The sequence below is a fragment of the Pseudorca crassidens genome, chromosome 8 (genome assembly GCF_039906515.1).
Source record: "Pseudorca crassidens isolate mPseCra1 chromosome 8, mPseCra1.hap1, whole genome shotgun sequence".
Lineage (NCBI taxonomy): Eukaryota > Metazoa > Chordata > Mammalia > Artiodactyla > Delphinidae > Pseudorca > Pseudorca crassidens.
In genome coordinates, this window is record NC_090303.1 from 52,416,623 (window position 1) to 52,443,070 (window position 26,448).

At 39.4% G+C, this 26,448-nt stretch overlaps 1 long non-coding RNA gene across 1 annotated transcript in view; it reads left to right on the forward strand.

The window, feature by feature from the left end:
- Window positions 1–26,448, forward strand: part of LOC137229082 (uncharacterized) — a 566,856-nt gene that overhangs the window by 333,821 nt on the left and 206,587 nt on the right. The window contains exon 6 of the long non-coding RNA XR_010945524.1: window positions 20,559–20,805. This is a non-coding gene — a long non-coding RNA (uncharacterized lncRNA). The remainder of the gene's footprint in view (window positions 1–20,558; window positions 20,806–26,448) is intronic.

Consider the following 26,448-nt stretch of genomic DNA (forward strand, 5'->3'; position numbering starts at 1 on the left):
CAAGACAAGGGTGTCCCCTCTCACCACTATTATTCAACATAGTTTTGGAAGTCCTAGCCATGGCAATCAGAGAAGAAAAAGAAATAAAAGGAATACAAATTGGAAAAAAAAAAAGTAAAACTGTCACTGTTTCCAGATGACATGATACTATACATAGAGAATCCTAAAGATGCCACCAGAAAACTACTAGAGCTAATCAATGAATTTGGTAAAGTTGCAGGATACAAAATTAATGCACAGAAATCTCTTGCATTCCTATACACTAGCAATGAAAGATCAGAAAGAGAAATTAAGGAAACAATTCCATTCACCATTGCAACAAAAAGAATAAAATACCTAGGAGTAAACCTATCTAAGGAGACAAAAGACCTGTACTCAGAAAACTATAAGACACTGATGAAGGAAATTAAAGATGATACCAACAGATGGAGAGATATACCATGTTCTTGGATTGGAAGAATGAACATTGTGAAAATGACTATACCACCCAAAGCAATCTACAGATTCAATGCAATCCCTATCAAATTACCAATGACATTTTTTACAGAACTAGAACAAAAATCTTAAAATTTGTATGGAGACACAATAGACCTCGAATAGCCATAGCAGTCTTGAGGGAAAAAAACGGAGCAGGAGGAATCAGGCTCCCTGACTTCTGATTATACTACAAAGCTACAGTAATCAAGACAGTATGGTACTGGCACAAAAACAGAAACATAGATCGATGGAACAAGATAGAAAGCGCAGAGATAAACCCATGCACCTATGGTCAACTAATCTATGACAAAGGAGGCAAGGATATACAATGGAGAGAAGCCAGTCTCTTCAATAAGTGGTGCTGGGAAAACTGGACAGCTACGTGTAAAAGAATGAAATTAGAACACTCCCTAACACCATACACAAAAATAAACTCAAGATGGATTAGAGACCTAAATGTAATACCAGACACTATAAAACTCTTAGAGGAAAACATAGGAAGAACACTCTTTGACATAAATCACAGCAAGATCTTTTTTGATCCACCTCTTAGAGTAATGGAAGTAAAAACAAAAATAAACAAATGGGACCTAATGAAACTTCAAAGCTTTTGCGCAGCAAAGGAAACCATAAACAAGATGAAAAGACAACCCTCAGAATGGGATAAAATATTTGCAAATGAATCAACGGACAAAGGATTAATCTCCAAAATATATAAACAGCTCACGCAACTCGATATTAAGGAAACAAACAACCCAGTCGAAAAATGGGCAGAAGATCTAAATAGACAATTCTCCAAAGAAGACATACAGATGGCCAAGAAGCACATGAAAAGCTGCTCAACATCACTAATTATTAGAGAAATGCAAATCAAAACTACAATGAGTATTACCTCACACCAGTTAGAATGGGCATCATCAGAAAATCTACAAACGACAAATGCTGGAGAGGGTGTGGAGAAAAGGGAACCCTCTTGCACTGTTGGTGGGAATGTAAATTGATACAGCCACTATGGAGAACAGTATGGAGGTTCCTTAAAAAACTAAAAGTAGAATTACCATATGATCTAGCAATCCCACTACTGGGCATATACCCAGAGAAAACCATAATTCAAAAAGATGCATACACCCCAATGTTCATTGCAGCACAATTTAGAATAGCCAGGTCATGGAAGCAACCTAAATTCCCATCGACAGATCAATGGATAAAGAAGATGTGGTATATATATACAATGGAATATTACTCAGCCATAAAAAGGAACGAAATTGGGTCATTTGTAGAGACGTGGATGGATCTAGAGACTGTCATACAGAGTGAAGTAAGTCAGAAAGAGAAAAACAAATATTGTATATTAAAGCATGTATGTGGAACCTAGAAAAATGATACAGATGAACTGGTTTACAGGGCAGAAATTGAGACACAGATGTAGAGAACAAATGTATGGACACCAAGGGGGGAAAGCGGCGGGCGGTGTGGGTGTGGGTGTGATGAATTGGGAGATTGTGATTGACATGTATACACTGATGTGTATAAAATTGATGACTAATAAGGACCTGGTGTATAAAAAATAAATTAAATTAAATTAAAAAGTTAAAAAAAAACCAGGATCAGTATGAAGTGGAATGATGCCATATTGTTGAGTGAAGGAAAACATTATAGAACAACATGTACAGCATGATTCCATTTTTTATTAAAAATTATAAAGTGTGACCCTTACATATATTTAATTAAATATTTATTATGTATTGGTATGAGCCTAGAAAAATATGCTTCCAGTTCTGGGATGGTATTAGAGGGGTAGAGAAGGAACACTACCACTCCTGTTTGTATCTACTTCAGAAAGCACAGTTAAATTATGAGTGATTTAACTATTTTATGTGTTTCTGCATTTTTCAAATGGAAAACTATAAAAAATAGTGTCTTCATTTTGAGGATGAAAAAGCAAGGCTTGGAGATTTTAAATGGCTCTTGCAAAGCCATGCTGCTTACTCCTAGAACCCAGGCCTCCTGATTCTCTAGCAGCCGCTTTGGCCACAGTATGCCCAGAACAGAGCATTTGAACTGTTGACTAGGTTGGGAAATACTCACAAGCTTCAAACTCTACTCTTTGATGTTCTTTCACCTTAAGACTTCTTGGTCTACAGCAACCGTGTTTTAGCCTAGTTAGCATATTAAAATATAAAATAAAAGCTGCTAACTGCCTGTATTTTCTTTCTGGGAAGAAGGCAGCCTACTTGAGTGTGTCCGGATGGAAATCCAGAAGTTTGTGTTCCTACCCGAGTTGTACATGTTGGGTGAACCACCAAACACTGTATCTCAGTTTCCTCACCTGTGAAAATATTGGGCTGACCTACTTTCTCGGGATAGCTGGGTCGGCTACTTCATGATTTAAAACTGCTTTGAAAATACAAAGCTTCATTGAAATTGTTTGTCAAGAGTTCTTCCTGTCTTAAAGCTTCCTTCCTTCTCATGCCCTTCTCTGGCATATAAGCCCTATAGGCTTGGTATTTTTCTAAACTAAAAGTCTACAGAATTAAGCAGTAATTTTCAAGTCAGAAATATGTCCTCTGGTATTTGGTTCAGATGAGAATGGAGTCATTCTTTCTCTTAAACCTAAATGCAAAATGTGCGTGTGTATGTGCACGTGCACTTGTGTATTTAACACAATCAAGCAGAAGCCCATTGGGCCTGGAGGTAGCTTGGGATGCTAGCATCATGTGGGCACTTCCCTGACTTCACATGGCATTGTGAGGCTTCACATCACCTGGACAGTAAGAATTAGTAGCACAGCCTAAAGAGGGGAGGCAGAAAATGTTTTCTGTTCTTCTGTCTCCCCTTGTTCACCTTCCCTGCCTGTCTCATGATTGTACTCTGTGCCAGTCTATGGGGGAAGTGGAGGCAAAGTATCATAAAGCACAACAGCACTAAGAAGAAGAAAAAGAGGGAATTCCTTGGCAGTCCAGTGCTTAGGACTCTGTGCTTTCACTGTCCAGGGCCCAGGTTCAATCCCTGGTCGGAGAACTAAGATCCCACAAGCCACATGTCATGGCCAAAAAAAAAAAAAAAGAAAAAGAAAAAGAAAAAACGATCAGGGAAGGGAAGCTGAGGGTTTGCATGAGCTGCTTTCACCAATTAAAATATGTTGAGTGAAAGGAAAAGCCTCCACTGAGAGCAGAGTGCCTCTTCCACCCCACCTCCCACCCTGACAGGGTCAAGGGATGATGAAGAGATGTGGGTGGTCACATTATAGGTCCACCCCCATGGAACACTTTAAACACGGGTGTGGCATAGATCTGAGGAATGTCAACCTTCTGAGTTATAGCTGGAATCCCCTCAATTGCTCCCTCTTTCATATTTGAATATTTTCAAAATTTTCTCAGTGTTGATCTTGAGTTTTTGGTTAGTAAAAATGTCTTTCTCCAAGTATATTATAATTTCCTTGGGCCATAAACATCCTGTAACTCTCCCAATACCTACACCTGTGCTCTGTGTATAGCAGGCAATTCAGAATGATTAAAGAAAATAGTTCTACATGCTGTCCAGCGTGTGTCAACTGTTCTGCGATTCTGGGATGGTATCTCCAGACTCCTGCCAGCTTATTCCAGCAATGTGTATGGTTTTTGTTTACGGGAGTTTCTTTGGTTAATGATCATCCCTAGCACATTCATGAAGACCCCACAAAACCCATTTTAAGAAAAAGAGAACCAGTTCTTTTTCCTCTCCAACATGCTCTCAGATTCTTTTAAGTTGTGTTTTCTTAGATTTTTGAGGAAGAAAGGAATCTCCATGGTCTTCTCGCCCAGCCACTCACTGGGTTTCCAAAATCCCTCCCCAACTTCTACGTGAGGTGGGCTCCCAGCCTCTGGTTGAAGCCTTCCAGAGACAGGCAGCTCTTTCCTTCTTTGAACAGCTCTGACAGAAAGGACTCTACTATGTTGCATGGACACAAGTCCACCCTGGAGTTCTGCCTCCCATGACCTTGGAGAATAAGCCGGATTGCTCTTGAAGATGACTCTCACGGGTTTCTTCCATCTCAGAAGCCATCCTCAAGTCTTTTCTCCTCCTCGCTGAACAGTCTTGCTTCCTTCCAAAAGAGAGCTGCTTGGCTGCTGCCAGTGTCATGCCTTGTGGGACAGAGATGAAGCCCTCTGACTCCTGGAACCCAAGCAGCCCTGTTTGTGGAAGAAATGTGAGCATTCACACCTTCTTGCCTTTGCACTCGAGGAGCCCATGCCCAGTCCTCCCGCTGAGGGCGGACACTCAGGGCGTGTGCCCACCCTCCTTTCCTCCATCCGCATGTGCCCTGGGAGGCAGGCCAGTGCTTGCACCCTCTTTGAGGCCTGAGCAAGAGCGAGACTTGGCGTGATGACTGAGGATAACAACACTCATAGTCCAGCTTCTTGTTAACCACAGCCCCTACCTTAGGAGCTCATTGTTCAAAGTATAAGGAGAACCATGTTTTCCGCTAATGTAAGACCCAAGTTTAATCTAACTAGTTAGAATAATTACAGTGTTCCCGGGTATGGTGCCCCTCACGATGTGGGACCATCATGTTCTTTGTCACTGGAGATGCTCATAAATACAGCCGGAGGAACAAACCAGGACTGAATAAAGCCAGGCTAGTGGGAGTTTTGTTTCTCATTTTGTTTTAAAGTTAGTCATAGAATTATGGCCTAGCGAGATTAAAGCACCTAACACATCACCGACTCCATTCCTTGACTAATGAAGGAGAAATAAGATAGTATATTCTGTTCGCTTTGGGTTCACGTGGTAAACGTTTTGATTTAGGATGGTTTGTGTAAAGCTAAGCTGGGCATATTCAAGTGTACCTTACATGAACTATCCTGTAATCTTTGATTCTGGGAGAAACATGTTCAGAATTATCCAGGGCTGGAGCTACCTAGAGCAGGAAATGAAAGTGCTAGCCTGTAACATTCAGTCAACCTGATTCCCCCAGTGTCTTCTCATTGGCCTCTCAGGCTTGATCACTCTCTGGGCCTGGCTGTGTTCCCTGGCAGCAAAGCCGGATAAGTAGTTAAAAAGTTTCCTACCTGCCCCATTTGGACACATTTGCACAAACTGGGTCTTCAGCTATAAGAACAAATGCCAACAAATGACCTCCAACATTCGCACAACAAATAAAACTCAAAAGTGTAGTATAAGGTCTTTTGCCTTTGGTACATTTCCTTCCCTCCCCGCTTCACCAGGCGTTGTGCTAGGCACTGGGACTACAGGATGAACAAGGTCTGGGCTCTGCCTTGTTCTCACAGTCGAGATGGGATGAAGAATCAGCTATGAAAATCCAGTGTGCTGACTGCTGGAACAGAGGGTGCTGAGGCACACTGGGGAGGGGAGGAGGGTCGAAGGGCTGGGGTGCTGAGGGTGGGATGGAAGGCTTTGAGGAGACCTGATCCTGAAACTGAAACTCTAAAGATGAGTAGGAGTCAGCCTGATGCTTGAAGTAAAGAGGGACATTAAGGGCAGAGTGAATAACATATGCAAAGGCACTGCCAGAGAGGTAGGGGGGAAAGTCAGGAAGGAGGGATGGCACAGGAAAGCTAGGATTAACAGTGTCACATGGCACAGGGTCAAGTAATGTCGGGACTGGACAGTATTTCCTGGCTACCAGGAGGCCCTGAGCCTCCAGACCCTGCCTGCAAACCTCTAGCAGTTGGAGCATCAATTGCATGGAAGTGCATAGAGTTGGGGGAGACCTTGGAGACCCTCAAGTCCAGCCTTCTCCCATTGTGGGAACTTTCCTATGGCCTTCTGACTGGGGCCTTTCAATCTAAGCCTCATCACTTCCAGAGTCAGGGAGTCCCACCAAATCTCAAGGCCAAGCCAGCTTCAGTGGTTAACAAGTTCTTATTTACACAGACAGTAGCTGGGGCCAGATATTTAAGAACAGATAGCCTTGATTGTGTGTGCCTACCTTAACTTCAGAATGTGGCTTTCTCCATCTATTGGAACTGTTCTTTACTCATCTTGGGCTCATAGTACCTGATAGTTACAACAGCTACCATTTATTGAAACCTGTTATGTACCAGACACTACAACAGTGTCAGGCTCTATGTATGTTTTCTCATTTAATCTTCCCAGCAATCTTTTTGAGGTAGGTGTACAGATATGGTTCTTTGTTTTGGCAAACTACAGACACTGATTCAGCTAACTTATGCAAAAACATGATCTATTGGCAGAACATGGGGTAGCTCATAAAATTGAAGAAGCTGAAAAACCAGGCCCCAAGAAGGACAGCAGCCTGGTAGCTCAGGAAATTCTGGCATCAGGAACTGATGGACAGTCCCTTCATGATGTCATTTTCAGAAGGAATCAACTCCAACCATTTTCCATCCTTGGGTCACCCCACTCAGGTTTAAAATTCCAGGGAGGCAAAGTTTGATTGTCCAGGGATAGGCAGGCCACCATGATTGACACGAGGATTCTACTTGACTTGGAGGAAATCAAGGTGATTTTCCTAGAGCAGGGAGAGCGAATTCTGAGTGGACATAACAGCTGTCCATTAGCACAGGTGACATCATCGCTGTTTACAGACCAGGAAACTGCAACTCAGAGAGGCCAAGCAAATCTCTCAGGGTTACACAGACAATAAATGGCATAGCCAGGGTTTCAACCTAGACTGTCCTGACTCCAAAGTCCAGGTACTTCCCATTCCTCCTTGCTGCCTGTTTGCCTGAACTGCATATGGATATTGATATTTAGAGTCAAGCTATGCCTGGTAGGTGGAAACTTTGCTGTCAGTCCTGTGTCTGGGTCAGTCTCCCTTAGTTCCCATCCCAGTTCTTAGGGAATGGCTCCAGAAACATCTTTCTGTCCCCTCACATGAGCCTATTTTGCTGTGACGAAGTAGCCATGCTCTGTTTGCCCTAGTAGGAGACAAGGGAATAGTAAAACACACCCCATCTCTCCAATGTCTCCAATGTTTTGCCCTTGGGAGCAACACACAATACTCCCTCTCTACATGCTGACCTTCTAAATATTTGAAAAGAGCTATCTGTGCCACCCAGATCTTCTCTTCAAAAAGCTAAATATTCCCATTCCTTTAACGATTCCTCATACTGCTGTCCCATATGACAACATGGGGATAATTTCCATATGTTGGCTAATTCTCCAAAACTTACATCAGATGAGAATCTGGCCCTGTATGAAAAGAAACTCTTTCCACTTGCTTTCTCTTTCTGATTCATTAGATTTCATATAAACCTTTCTGATGACTACCTGCTGTTTTCTAATTCAGCTGCAACCCAATATGACTCACTAGGCAAAATTCTTATTCTTTAGTCTTCATTTATCATTTCCCACCAACCCAGGGCCCTGAAAAGCACCCTTCAGGAGCCATAGCCAATGGGCAATATATGTCCACTAAAAATGCCAAGTTTTGATTCTTTGCCATGTTCCAGTTTATATATGGTCATATGACTTTAAAATCAAGGTTTTTGTTCAATGTAAATAACTTTAAGTTTGAACAGCTGTAATCACATCCTCCAAAGAAAATGCCCTGGAACTTGGTTGAGGGTGTTGTATGCCAGATTCTCCTCCTAAAATCTCTTTAATTGTTCTTTACATTTTTCAAAAAGGAAAGTAGAGATTTGAAAATTGTTTTGAGGTTTTGAACATTTACAGGGCATTTCCTCATAAAGACATTAATTGCCCTGTTTCTGAAACAAAGTGTCTGATTATATAAATCGTCATGGAACCTCCAAATTTGAGTTGGAAGAAAGGGAAAAGAAGGAGAATTGCAAATGTAGGGAAAGAAGTTTAGGATTTTTCTGGTCTGAATCTTATAGCTGGGCAGCTTGGAAGACTGGAGCTGGCACGTTATAGAATTAAATAAATACCGAGGAGCTGGACTGAATGACTCCATATCCTAGGCTCAGCATGTGACCAGCCCAGTGAAACATTCCCATCCTCTTGCTTTTCAGAACATGGTTCAAAATTCACCGTTTATGATCTGCACATCATAGAAAATGAACTGAACTCAAACAGTGACACTTATTGTCGGCTCTGCCATCAGTGAACTGTCTATCTTTGAACAAATTACTACCTGATTTTAAAGCCCCTTTCCATAAAACCATTGGTCAGTGAGCATCTCTTTAGAGAGATGATCTTTAAGGATGAGTCTGTGGTAAGAGGAAGGAGCAGTTTCTATTGCTATATTGTGTTATTCCACCTGGAACAAAGGGAGAGAAAGTTTCTCCCAGTTCTCTGCTTCACTGGACTTAGTATATGCAGGCTGAAGAATGAATTGCTAAACAAAGCAGGTAGCTTCTGTGGTCACTGGTCATCAGGTTTATGGAGTGTAGAAACTCACAAGTGGAAGCCCCATTAGGAATCATCTGGGCAAACCTTTGCCTGTCACAAAAATTGCCTCCACAGACCACTGAGCGGTGGCTAAGATGGTGGCTACTTCAGTACATCGGGGTAGGGCTTCTGCCACCTTCCAAAGCAGCTCATTCTGTTCTGAGATGCTTCTAAATGTTATACCCTTTCAGTATTGAACTGAAGTCTACCACCTCTTGATTAGGGTATGCCCTCTAGAGCCACAGAAAATAATACCTGCACTGTTCCTGAGCTCTCCAATTTCTTTCAACTGCTTTTTATATCACTTAATTCCCAGACCCCTTACTTCCTTGGTCACCTTTTTAGTGCACACTTCATTTTGTTGCAATCCCTTGTGCATAATTTGAATCTAATCCTCCTACTGTGTGAGCATCCTTAGACATGTAGAAGTCTAGAGTATAAGCTCTATGAGGGAAAAGGCTGTGTTTGTTTCACCAGCAACTAGTAATGCCTGAAATGTAGGTACTCAAAAAATATTTTCTGAGTGAATGACTGACCTTTTCTTTAGTTGCCTTGTATAGAACTCTAAGGAATGTCGAAAGTCCGCTCTCCTCCTAACTGGATGGGAAGTTATGCCCTTTGTGTTTAATTTGAATAAAGAGAATGTCTCTTTCTCACAGGCAGAGCCAGGTTAGACTTGCTCGAAGGCCAGTAAGTTATGCTTTAAAATGTTAAACTACGTGGAAACATAATTACCAGAGAATAACTTAGACATTGGCAACTTTGGCTCAACATGTGTTGTACTGATGTTTTCCAGTACCTTTGTGATTCATACAATTTTCTAGGCTCTTGATTAACAAGAGAAAAATTTATAAATCAGCAAAAGAACTGTGGAATTTTGCCTTACTCAATGTAAGTAATCACCTGAAATCTGCAGAAGTTCAGCTCCGGCACCTGGCTACACAGCTGAATGAATAATTCACTAATTACTTTGTTGTGCACCCCTCTAAGTGATTTTGGGGATGAGTGGGTGTTTGAGGGACTCCAGTGGAGTAAAATACAGCTGTCGAATTTTTTAACATTCACTTGAAAAGCAAAGAACACAAAAAGCCCATGATTTCACCTCAACATTTCCAGCCTCCACGGATAGCCTCTAGCTCGTCCTTCACCAATAGGAGACCCAGGTCTTCTCTCCACCACGGCCAAATGCGATCTATGACTTAACTCTCTGGGAAGTGCTGTTGATCAGCAGGCACCTCCCTTTGAGGACAAGAAAACGATCTACTAATGGGACTTATTGTCCTTCTTCCATAAGACCACTTCCAGTTTTAGTGAAATTGAGTTATTGTGAACATATTTTTCTGTGGTGCTGTCTCACAGTGAGCTCTGTGTGTGTGTGTTTGTGCGTGTGTGCGTGTATGTGTAGACATGTGTACCTTGTTTCGTTTTCTACTCTCACAAATAGCCAGGAGACTGCAGAGAGCATGGCCAATCAGTCCTCCAATTCCTGGCAAGGAATTACAAACTGTAGGAAATCAGCTTTAAAAGCTTTTCTGGCCCCTCACATTATTATTAAGCTAAACCTAACAAGGATCTGAGTGGGGCAAAGGAGGCAGTATACTTTATGAGGAAACTAGCCTAAAACTATTTAAAGACATAGTATCTAAAAATTCTGTTGAAAAAGAGAGTTCTCAATACCTTCTTCTCTTCCTAAAGTTTGAAATAACCCTTAACGCCAATATAATGACAGCATTTATTTCTAATAACATCTTTTTTGTCAGCCCTCTCCAACCTAAACCTTGTATATCTCCTGCCACTAGAAACCACCTCTTTTAAACTAAAAAACAAACAAAAGACTGTAAAACAAAAAGAAAAGCAAAGACTCATGATCGTATGATTCTAGTTTTTAACAAAGACCAATAGTTTATTATAGAAAAATATAAATTAAATGACTAACAACAAAATCTGTTCTTTACTTGGTGATCCTGGGCTGACTTTTCCTGAGATGACTTCTCTTTGTTTTCACTGGGAAGCAATATCTATTGAGGGACAGAATTCTGTTTGTAAAAAAATGATTACAATTCACAGAGAAGATTAAATTTTCACCAACAAGCTTTTCATTTTTCTTAAACTTCCTAGACCAAAATCCCACTAGACTCTACGTCTGCAACTCCCACAGAAGGATTTCACTAAGGGCTTTGGCTCTCTTCCTTCCAATTCCTGCTTTTCCTAATGCTCTTGGTGGGAATTCTCACTCACTCTAGGGACTGGGAGTAGAAGGGCCTTCATATTGTGAAGTTCAAGGCTTCTATAAAAGAAGGTCAGACAGCATAACCACAACTGGGGTTAAATAAAGGCCCAGGGGAAAAGGCAAAATAATTCTGGGGCAAACTCCCAGGTTTTACTGAGGACTTGTTGATTTTAGTTTTCTTTTCTGCTTTTATTCAGATAAAAGTTTTCATGTAAGGTGTTTATATGTGACTTTTTACCTTTCAAGTGATTACTGAAAAGTATGCAGTGGGAAGACTTTAATCCCAAACTGTCTATCTCTCCAGCATCAGAGCTTACAATTTTTGGTACAGAGAGCAGAACATGCCATTGTAATGTTATTTACTTGTTTATAGGTCTGTCTCTCCTACTCAGCTGGAAACTTTATCGAAGGCAAGAACTCTGCCCTTTGTGTCTTTTTATCCCCAAAGCCTTGTTTAATGCCTGGTACATAGCCAATAAGTATTTGTTTAATTAATCCATGAAGGTAAATTGAAAGGATGCCATTGGCATTAATTGTTATTACTGGCAAGACCTTCTGTAGGCAGATAAATGGCCCCATGATGGCTCTGGTAACCACCCTGTCTTTTGAGACCCAGTGTTAAGCCCTTTTTCACTCTCCTTCCCAAGCATGGAGCCTGAGAAGGCTCAGTTTGATTTCCATATTTGGATCATGCTGAGTGCAGACCCCAGTTCTATAATCCATTTCTTTCTGAGGCTGTTGGCACCTGCGGAGTCAGGAAGTAACATCTGCTTCAGTGAGCTGATTACCAATGAGAAGAAAAGGGGTAAAGGCCAGCGTTAGGTGGGGTCTGGCTTAGCTTCAAAGCAGGCATAGGGCTTGTATCTTAATGAGAGCGTTTACATATTCAGGAAAGATACATCTGAAGGGCAAATTATCTGGTTCAAGACAAAGTGCATAATGAAATGTTGCTGATTAGATTGCTCTAAGTCAATGGCACACTGTCATGTAAAAGCTTCCCTCACAGTTCTCATTGCTTCACTCTAGTTGGGGCCCTGGTTGCCTCAAGCCCGGATCACTACAGTGGTTCCTCATGTGATCTACCCTTGCTGGGTGTCTCTGCACCAAATCCTGTTCCATAAACTAGAATGTTAATAACCCTAAAATGCCATTTACATTTGCTTAAAAGCCTATTTTCCCCTGTTCCTGATATTCAAGTATTTCCACGAGGGTCTGGTCTTAAACCATATTTTCATTCTACCTCTGATAGAGTTCCAAGCCAATGCTCCATCCCACCAGCCTGGTGCACTCACTCAGAGAGAGTGTCCTGATTCCTTTCTGCTATGCTTGTTGGTCCTATTAGTCTACAAAGTCCTGTTTACATTGCTTCATGTCTCCAAATTCTGCCCACCTTTCCAGGTTCACTTCAAGCCTCATCTATTGCACAAAGTCTTCTGCCATCATTCTAGTCCTCAGCAACACTTCCTTCTCTGAACACCTATAGAGCAATGGGACATTGGGAAGGGATTCATGTGTACTATATTTTAAGGATCCTTGAATTCAAACATATTCAGTGGGATAGAGCATAGTTTCTTTGAAATCTCAATGTCAGCTCATAGATTGTCCAGTGTGGACAACTGTGATGCAGAGACCAGAGACTCAGTCTAATGAGATAAAACCAATATGTCAGGATGGGATGCTCTTTCCACATCATCCCTTTTGTCCCTTCCCGTTGTTGTCGCATTTAATCATAGAGTTATGTCTCGAGGATGAGTGGTATTAGCCAGAGAAAGGTTTTAGTCTTGAGAGGACTCCACGCTGAAGAATCAGAAGATCCAGGTGAAAAGAATCTGCTATTTGAGTGGTGATAACTTGAAGTGGGACGAGCTGGTTTGAACATAGGGAGTGGTGGCATAATGAAGTTGAGCTCCCCAAGGAGAAATGGGTGAAGGAGGGAAACAGATGAAGGAGGGAATCCCAAGGGAAAGGGTATTTCCAGGCAGCCATGCAAGACAGACACAACACAGCAGAAGACGGCTTGATGAGCACAACAGCAATGACAACAAAAATCTGTCCTATCCTTTGGACTCTGTATGGATTTCTGGGCAACTATGAGTAAGACTGGATCATTTCTGGTGGTGGACTGATTATGTACCCATTTTCAGGAGATGTAGAAGATAAGAGCAGCAATACTCCAGCTTGTAAGAGACTAGATCTGCCACAGAGATTCTCCTGTGGAAAACGGGAGGAAGAGGTAGTGGTGATGGTCGTTGTGGAGATGAATAGAACATCGAGGGAAAATCTAGTTGATGGTTCATGCAGCCATAACAGAAGAGAAAGCCGTTTATCTAACGGCAGTCACATATATATTGGTGGAAATGCCTAGAAGAAAATAACCTCTAAAGTGCTAGACTTAACATCTAATCCTTGCCACTTATTCCATGAGCACTCTTGGCACTTACAATGTTAGACCTTGTTTTTTAAGAATATGTTTTTCAAACATTTTTGATGGCTACCCATGCTAAAAAATATCTTATACAGGCTAATGTTTCACAGGGAAAAAAACCTAAACTTTACTAAGAATAAGTACAATGCATTTTGATATTTTCTAATCTGGTAAGGTCTTTTTAATTTTAAAAATGCTGGTCAAGGGCTTCCCTGGTGGCACAGAGGTTGCGAGTCCGCCTGCTGATGCAGGGGACTCGGGTTCGTGCCCCGGTCTGGGAAGATCCCACATGCCGCGGAGCGGCTGGGCCCGTGGCGTCCGGAGCCTGTGCTCTGCAACGGGAGAGGCCACAACAGTGAGAGGCCCGCGTACCGCAAAAAAAAAAAAAAAAAAAAAAAAAAATTCTGGTCAAGACCTACTAAATTGGCTTCATGACCCACTAACAAGAAAACTATGTCAGAGCAATTAAGCATGGCTGACTTCCAAGACCATAAGACAAGAGTGGAGAGAAACTCAGCAAACCTAGTTCCAAGTATATTCTAATGGATTGTCAGGGGTGCTATTGGTATAAAATTTAAAAGGCTTCTTATACCCCTTAAACTATATCCTTTATTGTTTAACTCTTAAGGCAAACTCCTTAGGAAACCACACAATGATGGAAGGACTGCTTTAGGGACATGGGGAATAACCTAGAATCTGAGAGTCTACATCTCATTCCACGGTGGTCCTTGCAGGGAGAAAAGATGTTCACAGCAGACCAAACCTCACTCTCTGAAGGCAGGACCATGTCCTTCTATCCCCTTCAGTACCCAATATGGTGCTTTTCATGAAGAAAGTACACAATAAAATGTTGGATCACACATTTTGAGACTAATAAATTCTAGAACAGTGGCTTTCAACTTTTGAAGGGTATTCTTCCTTTTGATAAAAGTGCTCACATTTCTGACCATATACCCCCAGATTCTGATCCTAAACTTTCTCTAACTTAACCACTCCATTGTTGATTACTTGAAAATTAGTAGAAGAGGAAATGAGCATTTGTGAAAAACCGTTAAGCTTCAAGCACATAGTGTAGTTAACCTCATTTAAATTGTTTAGCAATTTTATGAGATACATACTATTTCCCCCATTTTAGATGAAGCAGTTGGAACCCCATGGGGTTAGGAGATTTGATCAAGAACTCAGAGCTAGGATGTTGCAGGACCAGGATTTGAACCCACACCTAGATAATTCTGAGGCCTACATTCTTCTCATGCCTTCAGAATAGGTCATATATGGAAGTCTGGCCTTTGGGGCCTTGGTGGAATGAATACTGATCTGGGTACGAGTGTTACCGCTCTTAAAACTCTCCTTGTGGCCTGGGCATATTGTTCAACCCTTCTGAGTCTTGGTTTTTCCATTTATAAAATGAGGATCATGCCCTCCTCATAGTAGAACCACTGTGAAGATTAAATGAGATGATGTATATGAATTGTAAATGGTGGATGATTGTATAAATATGAGGTGCCACTTAGTGCCTTGGCTTCCTATAAGGGGTGAGGGTAAATGTGATAACTTTTATAAATCACCTGGCATCCTGCCTGAAAAAATGATATATGCTCGATGAATTTTCCTTTCCTTTTCTTCTTCTTTAAGATGTATATGACAAATCTACACTGAAATAATCCAATAAAACCATACGGGTAAATGCTAGACTGGCAAGATCCAGGACAAACATGCCAAGTGGTCCTACCAGAAAGGCAGGGGCTGGAGCTTGAGAGCCCAACCGTAAAAGATAAACACTCATGGATAGCTTCTACTTTGGAATCTTGTCTACAGATTACAGCAGTGGCAGCCAATTGGTGAAGGTTTAAATTCAGGTTGCCAAGCAGCAGTTTCAGAAGGGGCCTCTTTGCTTTTGGAAAATAAATAGAAAAACTGGCTCAAGCAGCATGTCCATCTCTGTCTGTCTTGGATAACCCTGGCATACATGTTAGCTTGAATGGGAAAGATCAAGGGAATAGGAGATAGTTTCGTTTTTATTCAATTAAGGGTCATTAATGATACTTAACTGCTTTCCAGTATCAGTAGGTGTGATCAGATGGTCTCCAAGTTCTCTAGGTGCCTCAGCTCTCCCTCACTATCAGAGTGTACTATAGTGCATTACAGATTTCACACCCAGACTCTCCTGGTTGCCTGAAAGTCAGAGGACCAAGGGAACAAAGACATGCTCTTCCAAATCCTCTTTCTTCTCCAGCATTTCTGCCATAGCTGCTGGATTTCCAAGCTAACCACTTATAAGTCACATTCCTTTTTCCTGTCACTTCCTCTCAAGTTCATTTCATGGGCATCTTCCTCTATTTATGCACTTTGTTCCCCAGTTCAGAGGGAAGCTCTGCTTGAGAGTGTTGCTGAAGAGAATTCCTAGCCCTAACTCACAGGGAACAGAATAGAAGGAATTTTGCTCAAGTCACTGCCAAGGGCCAATTTCAAGATGAAGTATAGAGAATATTTTTCTGGTGTCAAAGGACTTGGAAACTCTGCCACTGAGAAGATCATGGGCAAGGCTAAGAAGATTTTAATATATCTGTCAGGGCTGTGAGAATCAATTGAGCTACTAGAAGTAAACATGCCTTGTGATATATAAAACATTTTACGAATTCAGGAGAGTTTTTGTGTCAGAGGCTAGAGAGCCCAGGACTCACCCCTCCCCTTTTCTATGTTCAGACTGACAAGGAATAAGTGTAAAGATAATAAACTAAAGAGAACCGAGTATAGACTTTGCAACTGGCAGAGAAAACACCCAACATTCCTCAAAATGCAGGCACTGGTAATATTTAAATATTAAAGAACACAGTTTGGACCTGAGGCCAACATGGAATCGTTCTAATACTCTCCTGAATCCAGGCCATAGGATTTATTTGACTGGCTGACTCAGACTGTGGAGCGGGCTCCAAATCTGCTTACACAATCAGCTGTGGACCTGGGAGTAGAAAGGAGCTGTGAGCTACAGTGCTGAGAGATTCTGCCCACCGCTATGACATGGGTTCTAACCAGTCAGCTCACTTTTCCTCCTATGGGGAGGAGGGAATTAGGTGAGTGAGAGAAGGTCCCCAACAATCCCCAAGGGAAGAGAGGGCAGAATGCCAATGGAAATATAGGAGGTGAGGTGGGGAATAAACATTCTCTTTTTCAACATTTCCTACAGGGGCCAATGGGATCATAAATCATACTTTCCCATATAAAGCAAAAAAAAAAAAATTAATTTAGGGAACTGACTTCCCTGTTGGCATTTTGGTCTTTCAGTTACCCTCCCTAGATTTGGTTCACTGTGATTAGTTGGGAACTGTATTGTTAGTCAAAGCACAAGTTCAGGATAAAGGGTGATAAAGATCAAGAAACTCTTAATGGGTGGATTAAAGGGAAGGGAAGAAGCATTTAGGTTGTTTTGATGAGTTATGTTTACCCAATATATTATATCCACTTTCAGAAACAAGATTCACTAAGAGCTGTTAAAAAGTCTTATTCTTAAAATTCATGTAGGAAAAATAATTTGTTATGGCCTTAAATTTAATAGCCATAACCCCTTTTCCCACTGAAACAATTGTTTTTGTAACACAGATTTTCTCAGGGGGACAATAACCATATTATAGAAGACAGACCATATTTTGTTCATCAGATATCTGCTATGTATCTGGCATGTGTTAGACACCATGAGGGATTTAGAATTAAACAAGACATGGTTTATGTTCTAAATAGCCAATAGGAGAGACAACGGAAAAATCAATAATAAAATAACAGGAGCTAAATGTATAGAGCTATAGCTCAAATTGGAATGGGGTAAGTGCTCAGAGTGGGGTCCATAGTTATAGTAAGTAATAGGGTGAGTACTAGCTTGGGGAACAGGGACAGGAAGGACTTTGGGAAGGACAGAGAAACTCAGGAAGGACTTCAGGGAGGAGGTAGCACTTGAGCTGAGTCTTTAAAAGGTGGGTATTATTTAGACATATAAAGAGGATGGATAAGACATAATAGGCAAAGGGAGTAATGAGAGAGGCACTGGGTGGCGTGCAAAATTAGAAAAAGAGAGTAGTTCCCATTGACTAGATTATGGGGCTCATCAAGGGGCACATGAGAAATAGAAAGCTCAGTAGAGGCCACATAGACAACTATTCATGCCAAGCAAGGGATTTTAGACTCTGCTCTCCATTGGCAGTAGGGCTTTGTAACAAAGCCAGGAGCAAATTGCAGGATCTCTTGCATGTTTGGTATGTGTAAACCTTGGCTTTCCCTCCAAAGGTTTGGAGGTGGAGGGAAGCCCTTTGGGAGGCTGTCATAATTGTCCAGGCAGGAGTTATGTTTGCCTGAGCTAGGATGGTGGCTGTGAGAATTGCAAGTAGAGAATGAATGGGAAACATGCTACTCAGAACTGATGGGATTTGATATACTTGATGTCACCCCAGTAAATGCCATGACCCATTTACTTTAACAGAGATGCCCCTCAGCAATGTAATTTGTAAATCATTTTTATCAAGAATCAATATAAAATTATTTAGGTAAATACATGTTGGCTTCAACCCATTAATTTTCCAGCACTGTTTATTGTGCTGCCCCATTTTCTGAGTTAGGCGACACTTTAGAGAGCCACTTGCCCAGGAGTTTGAAATCTGTTTCTCCAACTCCCAAGCTGTCCCTTTTTTATTTCTTTCACATATAGGCTGCCTGTACCATTTCCTTTGCCCAAAGGGTTCCATAGCTATAACAGAGTTTGAAAATCACTAACTAATCCAAACTTCATAGATGAAGGAATGAACTGAAATTACATCACGATTTCTGGACTCCAGGTCAGATCGCAAAGAAATAGATAATAAATCCCCTTTCTATATTCTGAATTCTCAATTTCTCTTTCAGTGTTGTAACTCCCGCTGTGTCATTATTATTCTCTTTTTCATCCTGGCATAATATTAACATCAGAGCTGGTTATAGGTTTATCAGTATTCAGATGTGGGAAAATCAATCATTTACAAAAAGAATGCCAGCATCTAGATGGAGAGCCACAGAGCCACTACTGTGGAAAAGAAATAGAAATTCTTGCCTGCATGTTCTTTGTCTTGTTTAATTATTTGTGTGTGGTACCTTTTTACTCAAATAGCTAATATTCCATTAACAACTCACATTATAGATTCAGGTAATTATAAATTCCTATTTGTGGCTGGAAAGTTTGGTTTTTTTTAAACAAAATAACTATAACCCACTAATCCTCATGGGAGGTTGTAGGCATAATCAAAAGATAATTTAGAAATCCAAAAATGGTATGAAGGGTCAAAGAGAAAAAAGCTAAGTAAAATGTATTATCCATTTTAATAAACTCATACTCCCTGAAGAAATCTGAAAAAAATGCTAATAATATTACACAAATTATTAAATTTCTAAAGAGGATTAATGGAATGCAGCTTTGGCAAAATTTAGCTGCATTCTTTTGGTAATGCCTTACATCTGTGATGACTTTATTGTGTGCTTTCTCCCCCTCTCCTCACACTGCACTAGGGCTTCTCAAAATCTAATGCGCACACAGCAGAGTATCTTGTCCAAATGCAGATTCTAATTCAGTAGGTCTAGATTGAGCCTTGGATTCAGGTGATGCTGCTGGTCCTGGGACTATACTTTAAATAACAAGGTTGTAAATACTTCACTGCCCTGACTCTGTGGAGCCTGGTTACCTTCATAGGATTTCCTAGGTCCATGCCGCAAACAATTGTTTCTCAAACAGTGCTTCCTGAAATTCTAGGGCATAGTGGATATTTCTGAGGGGGTAAGGATAGGGTCCAGAAATAGATTCAACAGATATGGCTGGGACACTGTACCACTCTGCTACAGAAGTTTCATTTTTATGGGCTTGGCATACAGGTTTTGTTTGAAGAAAAAACTCCAATGCTTAAAAAGGAAAAAAAAAAAAAAAAAAAACAAGGCAGAAATAGAGACACAGATGTAGAGAACAAACATATGGACACCAAGGGGGGAAAGCAGGGGCGGGGAGGTGGTGGTGGTAGGATGAATTGGGAGATTGGGATTGACATATATACACTAATATGTATAAAATAGATAACTAATAATGAGCCTGCTGTATAAAAAAATAAATAAAATTAAATTAAAAAAACAAACAAAAAAAAACCTGGAAATGATGGTTCTAGACTTTTCCATCTTCTCTTCTCTTCAAGGAAAGCTGAGAATTTACAGTGTGCCAGGCCCATGCAAAGGGATTGCCCAAGGTCACACATTTGAGAAGCAGTGGAGGAGGCAGGGGGGATCCCAGAACTGTCTTATTTTATCTAAGCCTGGGCTATTGCACATGCATCATGCTTCCCTCCTGTCCTGCTTTTATGCTGTGCCTTAGCCTCAAGGGGTCTAGTGCTCTGCTTTCTCTGGTGAGACCTAAATATTATGAAAAACTATTCAGTATTTGGACATACAGAAGCAAGTCTCTGGTGCAAAACACAATAGACAGAGAAAATAAGAGCCCAAGAGATCTCAGAAGACCCTTAACTTTCCTTAGTTGGTTAGTGAGTACAGATGAGTAGTGTAACTCAGATTTGCAAATATAAAGGGGCTGAAAGAATTGAGTCAATTAGTGGCTGGCCCATCTGGACCAACAGAGACCAGAATGTATTTTGATAACTGGAAATGTTGTAGATGAGCAAAATGTGAAGGCATTTTGATTTTCAATTACTTATTATAATATTTATATCCTTTCTCATTAGTCTTCTCTCTTAATACTATTAAGTCGATATAGGCAAATAGAGATTACTGTCTCTTCCTGGGAATACTTTAGTGAAAAGTAGTACATTTAAAGACTAAAATTAAGCTGTCAATTCATTCCATTTCCTGGTACCCCAAAACTGGGGTTGTGGAGGCTTGGCCATTTGATACTACTGCCCACTAGTGTGAGTGGTGAGAATTGTAGGCATAACAAACTGCTAGATCAGGGATCAGCAAACTACAGTCTATGGCCCACAAGCTAAGAATGTTTTTTATATTTTTAAAGAGTTGTACAAAAAAATCAAAGAATGTGTGACAGAGACAGTATATGTCCTCGATAGCCTAAAGTATTTATTGTTTGTCTGTTTATAGAAAAAAGAATGCTGATTCCTGCTCCATTTGATGTGAAACAAAAACACACAAATCTCAGCAAGTAGGATTAGATGGGAGTTTCCTTAACCTTATATACTGCATCTACAAAAAACCTACGACTAACATCATACTTACTGGTGAAAGTCTGGATGTTTACCCTACCATCTAAGATCAGAAAAAAGCATGAATGTCCACACTCCCTGCTTCTATTCATTATTGTATCAGAAGTTCCTGTCAGTTAAATAAGGTAAGAAAAAAATTAAAGGCACCCAGGTTGTAAAACTGCCTTTATATATTATTCACAGATGACATTATAATCTAAATAGAAAATCCTATGGAATCTACCAAAAAACCACAAGTGAGTTTAGCACATTTACAATTCACATGTACATTACATTTACAATATATATATTACACACATATAAAAGTTAATTGTAGGTCAATATATTAGCAACCTGGATATTTAATTAGCAAGTGGAAATTTAATTTTAACATTTTAAATAATATCAAAATGTGAAATACTTAGGGATCCACTTCAAAAATATAAAACATAGCAGAAGGAAATTCAAGAAGACCTAAATAAATGGAGAGATATATTGTGTTCATGAAACATAGGAATCAAAATTGTTAAAATGTCAGTTTTACCCAAATCAATGTATAGGTTCAGTGGAATCCAAACAAATTCCAACAAGCTCTTTTGGACAACTTGATAAGCTGATTATGAATTTATATGGAAATGCAAAGGGCCTAGAATAGCCAAAACATTGTTTTAAAAGGACAAAGTTGGATAAATTATACTACCTGTATAGTAGTATAATTATTAAAAACAAGCACACAAACAAACACCCATGAAGGCAAACCAGGGGAAGTCATGACCTTCACTGAGCTTTACAATTGTGAGGATAAATTGAAATATGTTTATTAGGTCTGATACTGCATTTTAAGACACACACTACAATCATAAAGATGGGTGATATGTCTAGATATAATACCATTTTAGAAACTATTGAAGTAACTAGTAGTATTAAGGAGACCCAATAACTATATTAAAAATATAAAGAGTCATCATAAAAGGAGAGATACATGACTTATTCTGTGTAGCTTCAGAGGGAAGAGCCTGAAGATAAAGGAGGCAGAGGTAGACTTGGGCTCCGAACAAGGGAGAACTTGCTAAAATGAAATGGGGCTGCTTTGTGGGGTGGTGAGTTCACTATGGCTGGAGGTTCAAGCAGATGCTGGAAACTACTTGTCATGTCTGATCTGTTGAAACTAGATCAGTGTTTCTCAAAGTGTAATCTGAGGTCTACTTGCACAGAGAAGTTGTTAAAAATTTAGATTCTTGGGTCCCATCCCAGATCCTAAATTTGAGTTTCTGGGGATGGGATCTGGGAATCTGCACTTTAACAACATCCGCAGATGATTTTTATGTTCATTAAATTTATAAAATGCTCTTTGAGATGACTGACAGGGATCCTTCTGAATTTTGTTCATTTTGTTGGGTCAATATGATAGTCTTCCTATAATTTGCAATTATTTCTGAGTCCCAAACAGCTTCATGGCAAATGAAACTTTGGGAAATGTTAAATAGTGGGATGACTCAGTGTGTTGTCATGCATGTGATTATTATGGTAAAGCAAAAAGACTGCATACTGATTGCTGTCTCTAATGCCAGGATTTCAGCAATCTGTGGGACCAGCTGTAGCCCAACACGCAGAAAGAAGCACCAAAGGAACGGCCTCACCACAAGAGACATTATGGCCGTGACATAGACTGCCTTGGGCTGTTGACCCAGCTTATTTTCAAAGTCACAACTCCTGCTTAGAGAAGTGTGCAAAGGAGATCACCAAGTATAGTTCATGAACTTGGGGTTATATCCATAAAAAGAGTAACATTTAAAATTTTCAAGTTAAAAAAGAAACAGACAATTGCCACCTGAAATACAGTTTCATGGCAGGAAGAAGCATACCATTTAGCTACATTACACATACAATTACACTCCCTGTAATCATTATTTAAACCATCTCTACTCTCATCATTTCTGGGTATGCAACAGCCACAAAAAGGATAGGTGCTCTCCCACAAAAAATGGGGGACAACTTTGCCACTCAACTCAATTTTATATGCAGTTTAATTAGTAGATGTATACACATTTACCATTATTGCAACTCTGGATGAATTGGTTCATTTTTTCATTATGATAAAATATTTTTATCTCTGGTAATATTCTGTCTTGAAGTCCACTTTGATATTAATATGGCTTACACATATTCTGCACATGGTATATTTTTTTTCATCCTTTAACTTTCAACTTGTGTCTTTATATTTAAAGTACCTCTCCTATAAACAGGATATAGTTGGGTCTTATTTGTTGTTGTTCTTCCCAGTCTGATAATCTCTGCCTTTTAATTGGAGTGTTTAATCCATTCACATTTCATCTAATTATTGATATAATTGGGTTTAAGTCTATTATCTTTCTAGTTATTTTTGCCTCTTCTGTTCTTTGTTTCCTTTTTCCTGTGTTATTTTTTGGATAATCAATGAATTTTTAGTATTTTATTCAATATTCTCCTCTGTTGGCTTTTTTTCCTATACTTTATATCTTTTCTTGGGGATTACAATATACATCCTTAACCTAGCACAGTCTATGTTGAATTAATATTGTACTACTTACAACAGTACAATTCCTTTTATACCCTGGCCCTTTTCTGTGCTATTGTTATCAAATATTTTACTGCTACATCTGTTATAACACTCCACGATAAATTGTTTATCAGCTGACTTATAGAGATTTTTTTTAAAAGGGAAAGTAGTATTTTATAATTACCCACATATTTACCATTACTATTACTCATACTTTCTTCTTATAGATCTGAATTTCCAACTTATATCATTTCCCCTTTGAATACTTTTTAGCATTTTAGATTAAAAAGTTTTTTAATTTACACATTTAGAATCTTTAGCACTTTTTTGTAGTCAGTTCTGCAGGTGCAAATGTCCTCAGCTTTTATCTGCCTAAAAATGTCTTTATTTCACTTTAATTTTTAAAGATATTTCCCTAGATATAAAATTCTACGTGATGAGTTTTAAAAGATGTCCTTCCATCATCTTCTGGCTTTCACTGCTTCTGAAGTCAGCAGTTATTGTAATCATTGTCCCCTATATTAAATGTGTCTTTCTCCCTGACTGTGCCAAGATTTTTTTCTTTATCTCTGGTTTTCAGCAGTTTGTCTATGATGTTCCAAGATATGGTTATCTTAGTGTTTATTGTGCTGGAGTTCTTAATATTTATCCACTGGGATTCATTCAACATCTTTGATCCATGGGATGCTAAATTTATTTTTTAATTAACTTTTAAAATATTGAACCATTAAAAGAATATTGAACCATTATTTCTTGAAGTATTTTTTCTTTCTCTATTATTTCTCCTTCTGGAACTCAATTTACACCTGTATGAGGTCACCTGATACTGACATACATGTTCATTCTCTTCCCAATCTTTTTGGTCTCTGCATTTCAGTTTGGATAATTTCTATTGGTGTGCCTTTAAGTTTCATGATTTAAAAAATATTTTTTCTCTATAAGCTGTTAATTTTCATTTAAGATCTTTTAAAATGTCAGATAATGTATTTTTCAGTTTTAGGATTTCTATCTGGTTCCTTTTCAGTCTTTAATTCTCTCCTGAAATTCCCATGCCATAATTCCAATATCTGGGGCACTTATCAGTCTGTTTTTACTGATTGATTTTTCTCTTGGCTGTGTGTCCCAATGATACGTTGGAGAGACTCCGTATCCTGTAATCTTATCCTGAAGAGTGTCAAATTTTGTTCCAGCAAGCAGTCAAATTATTAACAGATCACCATAAACTTTTGTAGGCTTGGTTTTATGCTCTACTGGATCTATTTTCATTTTTCCTTAGTTTTAGAGTAAACCCATTAATTCTGTTATATGGTCTTTACTCTTAAGGTCTCTCTGGTGTTTTGATGGCAAGTCCAAAGAGTTTACCAAGCTCTTCTAACTTGTCAAGACTCAAACTGCAGTTTCCTCTGTGGTTCCAGCAGCAGCAATCTTTCCTCAGCTCTGTCAGCTGCCGAGATGTCATTTTCTCCTTGGGATATTTGGAATCCCACTTGTGCCTGTACTGCTCAGAAGTCAATTATGGTTTTGAACGGAGTTTATGTGCAGAGTCTAAGTCCCCTCCTTTACCATGGCTTCCTCCTTTCTGGGCTCCACACCCTCCATTTCCAACCATTCTATTTATCCCACACTCTTTCTTCTGACCCTTCAGGCAAAAAAGACAGTAGGGTTTTTTTTGCTTAAGCTCTAGCACCCTGTGTAGCGTGCAGCCTGGGAATCTCCTCAGAGGACAAACTCCCTTCTTTCATGGGCCAAATGCTTCCCTGTTTCTGCCTACTTCTGGTCACTGTTCAGTGCCTTCCAACAGCTCTTTTTTATATTTTGTCTAGTATCTGCAGAAGCATTAATCCAATAAAAAGCTATTCTTCCATTGCAGGAATTGAAACCCCAGTATGAGTTTTGATGTCAATTATCCTAATTCCTTCACAGTATTTTTCTAGGGACCATTTCCTACTGCTGGTTCAGGGATTACCACCTAATGGTTTATGAAACTGCTCCAAATTCCTTATAACTTTCAAACCAATTATTTTGTGCTATAAATGGCCAATCCAATTATAGGTTTATTACTTTAAGAATTTTCTCTTTTAACTTTAAAGGAATTTTTTTGTGTAACAAAACTCAGAGGATATGTCTAAAACAAACCTCCAACAAACCCAATGTAACTATCTTTAGGCACAATAGCTCCTTCTTATTTATAATTTACCACTGATTTTTCTTTTTTTCCAAGAATATTCTCCTCCAGCTTCCTCCTCTACCTCTTCTTCTTCCCTATCTTTAAATTCTCAGATCGGACATTCCTTCTTTGAAAACTTCCCCGATCTTCTCCTCTTCCACAATAGCGTTGCCTAGTTTTATCATTGCAGTTTCCACATTGTTTTAATAAATGTAAATTTAAGGCTATGCTAGCATCCCACAAGTTTTTCTAGGTAGTGATTTGTGGTCGTTCAGTTCTAAATATCTCATAAGTTCCATTATTATTTCTTCTCTGATTCATGAATATTTATAAGATGATTTTCATTTCCAAATATATGGGGTATTTTTTAGGGGGGGCGTTTTGTTGTTGATGTCTGATATAATTGCATTGTAGAAAGAGAATGTGGTCAGTGTTCTCGATTCTTTGGTATTTCTTAGGACTTCTTTTGTGGTCAGTATTTTCAATGTGTACTTGAAAACAATGTGAATTCTCTATGTGAGGAATACAGGCTTCTTCTATACAGGTCTCCGTTAAGGCTGGCCAGTTACTTGTGTTGTTCAAAATGTTTATATCTTTATCAATTTTTACTGCTTATGATCAGTTTATGAAAGAGACATGCAAAAATATTTCCCATTAAGAGAGATTTGTCAAATTTATTTTCTAAGCCAGGACCCTGTTTTGCTCAGAACATACAGATTCAGCATTGCTATTGCTTCCCTGTGAACTGCTCTTCAATGATCATATCATGACTTTATTCCAAATGATGCTTCTTCTGCCTTAGTATTGCTTCTCTAGCAAAATTATTCTTTAACTGTTTTATCTTTTCTCATGCCTTTCAATCTTTAAGCATCATTATGTTTTAGGTACAACTCTTGTAAACAGCACATAATGGATTGTGTTTCTTAAAAATGATCTGATCTCTACTTTTGAACAAACCAGTTTAATCTGTCTACATTTCCTGAGATTACTAATATATCTAGACTTTTTCTACTATGTTTTGTTTTTTCTTAGCATATATATATATATTTTCTTCCTGTTTCTTATTAGATCACTCTAGAATTC